Consider the following 5951-nt stretch of genomic DNA (forward strand, 5'->3'; position numbering starts at 1 on the left):
TTTTCAACATATGTACTGCCTTCAAAAAGCTGTTAGCAGTCTTCAAGGTGAAGGGAAGCGGCAGATGATGTCTGCACAACCCAGGAGAAGGCATCACTTCAGAAACTTTGAATTAGTGCACCATCCTCTACCACTGTAGCCCTCCTTGTAACAACTGCTGTGTCCTTTAAACACTTTTTTCCTGTTCCTCTCAAGAGGAAAAAATAAATGATAAATTATTGTGTTGACATTACGCAAATGTTGCACTTACAGAAAGGTCTTGTTGATGTGGTTTCTCACACAGGATACCTTCTAATGCAGAAAAGTTGCTGAAATTTTCCAGGAAAATAGATACGTCATACGTGGGGAAGGGAGACTGAAAAAAGATGACAGCCTTGTGGCCAGCATGGATCTTTTGTTTGTGAAAGATGCAGAAGGTGGTGAAAGTGTTGGGTTTAGTAGAATTTTCTATAGCCCTGTTAGAAGTGGAGCTGACTAGTACTTAATATGAGGTATAGCTTAGGGTCTCTTCAGAGACCAGAGTAATAAATCAAAAGATCAGAAAGTGACTGAGGTCAGTAACCTGGTTTGGCCAGACCCAGAAGAGCTTATCTGCTCATGGCCTGATATGTTAAAACCTTACTGATTAGGTGAGCTTTATTTTGCCTTTGCTAAAACGAAGTTCCTGAAGATATTGCCACCTGAAAGAGAGATCTCAAGGTGGTATCGGGATTAGATTTTCTCCCTTGTCTCATTCTCCCCCCGCAGATGTCCACCTTCAACATTGCTGTTTCCTGTTTTTCCAGTCAAGACCTTCACCCATGCAGCATCAAGGCAGTGGGACAGGATGTGTCCCATGTGTGGTCTCAGGTGGAGGTCAGCTCTTCTGATCCCATGCCTGGTGGGGTGCTTCATGCTTCAAAACCATCATATCTTCTTCCTGTTAGCATACCCAGTTAGGGAGGAAAATACACCCATTTGGCCATGACTGGCGTCACTTAGATATAAATATAAAATTGAATGTGAATTGATTTTCCATTTGCTGTCTTACCCAGGCTACTGACAGACTTAGTTCCAGTCAGCCCTCACCCGCAGCACTTCGAAATGCATATTTGGTGTGAATATTGCTGAGGATGGAGCCCTGTGGTGGAGGTTATTGAAAAAAGTGATCTCTTGAGTGCACATTGCATGGTTTGCTTCTGAGCTGATTGGCATTTGAGCGTTGAATGCTGTGCAGAAATGCCAGAGGAGAAAAAGGATTTTCATAGGACTGGTCTTGGTGCCCTTAAAAATGTCAGCGTCTATGTGGGTCGGAGGGCCTTTAGCTGTCTCCTCTGATATGGAGCACTGCCTTTCTCTGAGACAGTCATACTGCTTTTCTGCATAATTTATAGTGAATGCACTCAAAAGCAAATCATACCAGTGAGTGTTAAGGATTAATGAAGTTGCATCTACTTAGTGTGTGGGCTGAGACTGGAGGTGATGCATTAACCTCTGCTTGTCTTGGAATGAGGTGCTGGGAGAGTCCAGCAAACACAGTCCTTGACAGCTCAGTGAAGGGCTGTTGCCCATTATTGCACAAATTTTGTACAAAATAATGCCATGTCTCCTGTTTTCTGGAGATCTTCTCCCATTTTTAAATGATAGGAACCAAAGTAAGAGGTGAGAGGGAGTATCTTTCTACTAAGCACACCTCTGCTAAATAATACTTTTTTAAAAAAGAAAAAAAGTTTCTTTCCACTCTTTGAAAACAAACTCAACTTTCTTTCCTGTTTCAAATTAGCTACCCTGATGAAATCCCCATGATTCTCCTGACTCCCCTGTCTCGCACAGTACCTGCAGCTGGGGAAGGATGTCAGATCTCTTTCTTTTTTCTGTTTTTTTTTCATTTGGACATCATTAGCAACGAGGATGGTCTTGCAGACCATGATGTCTGATTATCATCTGTCATTGTCTCTTTAGCAAGTGTCACTGTCCCCCAAACTCTCCATCTTCTCCACGTGGATGACTCTGATGGTATTGGGTTTGCTCAGGCTGGCTCTTGATACTGCAATATTTTGGCTAATTCCTCTGAAATGTAACTCAGCTTCCTTTCTCCCAGGGCTGCGATTATTCTGTAGAGAATCACTCTGTGATTTACCTCCATCAATTAAGTAAATGCATCATACGAAAATTTTAAAATCCAATGACAAAACAGCCTATCCATGCTAATTCTGTGGTTTGAATTATATTAAAAACATAATGCCCTGTGCTGATTTTTGTCTCTGTGATTTCCCAGTTCACGTGAGGCACCTTCCCCTGTCCTGCAGGCCTGCACTCACAGAGCTTTATTTAAAATGATGTATCACAATAGTATATTCAGTTAACATGACATGGGTTTTTTCTCATGCAACCCAGCCTTCTCAGAAAAAAGACCTCATGTGCTGAGACATTGTGCTGACGTGTTTTCCTAGCTCTGTAATAGTGTAAACAAACCGTATTTTTTCTTTTTTAAGCCTTGCCAGCTTTGCACAGCATCTGAAGACAAAATAGGGCTGGCTGCTTCTCCTTTGGTTTCAGTAAAAAAAAGGAAAGGGTAAAGGGAGGAGACGAGGAAAATCCACTCATGGTTTTCTTTTCCTGTTTGCAATCACAAGCTGCATTGCTGCCCAATCTGCTCCTACCCAAATTAACCCAATTTCCTAATTTACTAAAAATATTTCTGTGCTTTTCTTACTGCACTGGGAATATTTGCCCTTTACAGTAATAAGCTCTTCTCCCTGAGCTGGAGAACATTATGGAGAGTTCTCCCAAGGAACTGCCCCTTTTCTGGTCCCAATGCAGGTCTTGCTTTTACCTCATTAGTAGCAATTTATCCTTGTTTGGGGGTGTTTTATAGTTCTTTTGTTTCTTTGCATTGAATTTATAACTGTGCCCTCGATGGCAAACTCTTACCTCTCAGTGATAGGGGTCAGTCAGTGTGGGCAGGCACAGTGGGTACCAACCTGTCCCAGCTCTTTGCAGTGACTGCAGCGGATGGCAAGATACTGCGGTACCATCTGCACATACCTCTGCACTGCACGTCGATGTCGAGAATGTAAAATGGTTCTCAGGTTAATGCATCAGTGCTCAATGTCAGAGACTAATTGATTTTTCTCTGTGAATCAGGAATATAATCCTGAGAAAAGTAGCTTCGATAGACAGGAGCAATCCAGAGACCTGTAAGTGAATTTCATGGGTTTCAGCCCTTGTAGCTCCATGAAATTAATGTGCCAGCCTGGAAATATTCCTCTCACATAGTTTATTTGCAGGATTGGAGCCCTTGTAATTATACCTTTCTTTGACAAGCTGGGAGTGGGTGGTTATCTAAATCTATCTGTCTATCATATCTATAATTCCAGACATGGAATCAGGTTTTAAAGACCTGAGTTGTTCCTAAGTTTTCTGGAACTGAAAATGTGGGTAATAAGGGTGTGGTCCTTCCCAATCACCCACTTTTTAAAATAAGCTTCTGAAGAGGATTTAACTTGGAAGTAAGTTGCAAGTAAGCAATGTTACTTCTTTAAATAAAAGTGTAATCAGTCAATGGAAGTGAAAAAATTTAAAAGCCCATTTATTCATTTAGTATGGTTTGTTCTTTGCTTGTCAGGTTTTGTTTCTCTTTCTGTTTCCCCAAAGGCAGCAGAGGAAGGAGCTTCCGCTCCTCTTGCCGCCAGCCTTTCACATCTCAAACCCGCAACATTTCTGCAGGGTTTGAATTTTTTGTGGCATTATCGATTGAGGTTTCTCTTTTGTCTCACTGCTTCTATTATTAACTTTTCAGGAGGTGAAGATACTCCTTGCTGCACTTCAAACTTTATCAAAAGGTGTTACTTTTGTCCCCGGGTCTACAGCTCGGGAAGCCGAAGCGGGTTCTGCGGTAGCTGGTGTGTGAACGTCAGCGCTGCTTTTGCCTTAGGGCAGGAAAGTTCACATGAGTTTACCAGGCAGGACCACATATCTATAGCAACGTACTTGTATATCCTGTGCCTTCGCTATTGCAATGCTCATTGCTTAGGATATTGGCAGTAAAACATGTAACAAAATCTGCTCTTTACTCCAGAGTTCATGATCTGTCCCAGGCCCATGCAATTGTACATTTCCCCTCCCAGTTCAGACCCATTGTCCCGCTCTGGGCAAAGCATGGTCAGAGGATGTCATTATAATCCCATTTTGCAGCTTATTTTCTACATGATCTTTTCTTACTGCTAGACATTTGTTGCTAGCTGGTGTCCCAGAGAACCCATCTCTCTCTTGCAGCTTGACCCACAGGGACTGGAATCTTCTTAATACATCTGTTTATTGACTGAGTTGGTGAGTGCTGGTGCTACCAGAGCCCAAAACATTTTTCCCCGAGGTTGTTCTCCTAAACCGTGGCAGCATAGATGTTTAGTGATTGAGGCTTTTATTTGGACTACCTTTGGGGGTTTTTGTGTTTCGGTTTGTTTTAATACAAGGATCAAACTTTTAAAAATACAGCCTCAGAACAAGGCACCACAATTGCTGAATTGCCTCAGGGGAGCAGAACCTCCTTGTGGCTTTCATGTTCAACTGGCTGTAGAAAAAAAGGACATTGAGGCTATTTGACAGAATGGTTGAGGTTGGCAGGGACCTCTTGAAATTGTACAGTTCACCCCCTCTGGTCAAGCAGGGTCGGTTAAGGCAGATTGCCCAAGACCATGTCCAGTTCTCAGTCTCTCCAAGGATGGAGACTTCACAGTTTCTCTGGGCAGTGTATGCCAGTGTTTGACCACCATCACTGTAGTGTTCCAAGGAAAGCCTTTCTTAACATCACGCTCACAAGGTCCCTGTGGGCTAACTCCTTTTGTCTCTTCTGCACCCAAAGGCAGAAGGCCTCAGTGATTGATCTCATGCTTTAGGTATTTTAAATAAATTCTCTTCCACCTCTATGGGAATGCTTCTTGCATTTCAGACCTACTTAAAGCAGTATTCGGTGCCTGGCTTATGTTGTTCATTTGCTTTGGGCACTTGCAGTCCTGGAGGCACTGTGCTACAGCTTCAGGACCATATCGGATCTCAGATACACTTGTTCTGTTTTACAAGGGAATACTGCAAGAGAAGTAGTGCTGGAGTTCCTCCTGCAAAGCAGTTATCTCAGATAGCATGAAGAGTATTTATTCTGCTTCTCCGTGCACTGCCTGTCTCTGCTGGAGAGCACCTCTGTCCTACAGACAGACATTTCATCAATTTTTCTTTTTTTATTAACACTAAATCAGTAGATGAGGGGGGTCGCACAAGGAAGTACTTCTCTAAGGATTTGTTCTTCCTTTTGCAGCCATAACGGATGCACTAAGAGACCTCATCAGGAGTTCTGTTCAAGGAGTTTTTGCCTTCAGAAGATCTGCAGTGAAAAAGCCAGGCAGCTCCTCCACTTTCTGGGTTATGGGCTCAGAGAACGCTTCTACCCACAGTAACTGATGGTTAGCAGAGAGAGTTCATGCAAAAGTAGGACGCACTAATCTTTATTACAAGTATCTCAAATATTTCAGGGCATGGATGCTGACAACCGGTCCATCTATTGGTAAAAACATAGAATTGCTACTTCAGCTGTTTCAGAGTTAGCTGCAGTTACTCACCATAGTGCTGGCTAACTGGTATATGTCTTGGCCTCAGGAAAAGACCTTTTCTCTCATTGCTAGGCTTTTGCTATGAGATTATTGCTTATTTTTGGTGAGCCTAGAAGGACAGAGGATATATTCAGGTAGGATTTCTCTGCTATCTCAGTTTCTAGCCTAGCTGTATATAGTTTATTGCAGGCAGACAGCAGCACCACATAATTTTAACAAAAATGTTGGCATGAAACTGGAACAAAAATGCATCTGCATTTCTCCCTGCTTGAGCATGGCTGAGCAATCGCTTTCATGAGCAAGGATAAACTTGTGAAGTCTGCAGTTATACTTCCAACTTTTTCCTTGTCTGATTACCTCAAGGGC

This window comes from Buceros rhinoceros, unplaced genomic scaffold, assembly GCF_000710305.1.
Source record: "Buceros rhinoceros silvestris isolate BGI_N320 unplaced genomic scaffold, ASM71030v1 scaffold9575, whole genome shotgun sequence".
Lineage (NCBI taxonomy): Eukaryota > Metazoa > Chordata > Aves > Bucerotiformes > Bucerotidae > Buceros > Buceros rhinoceros.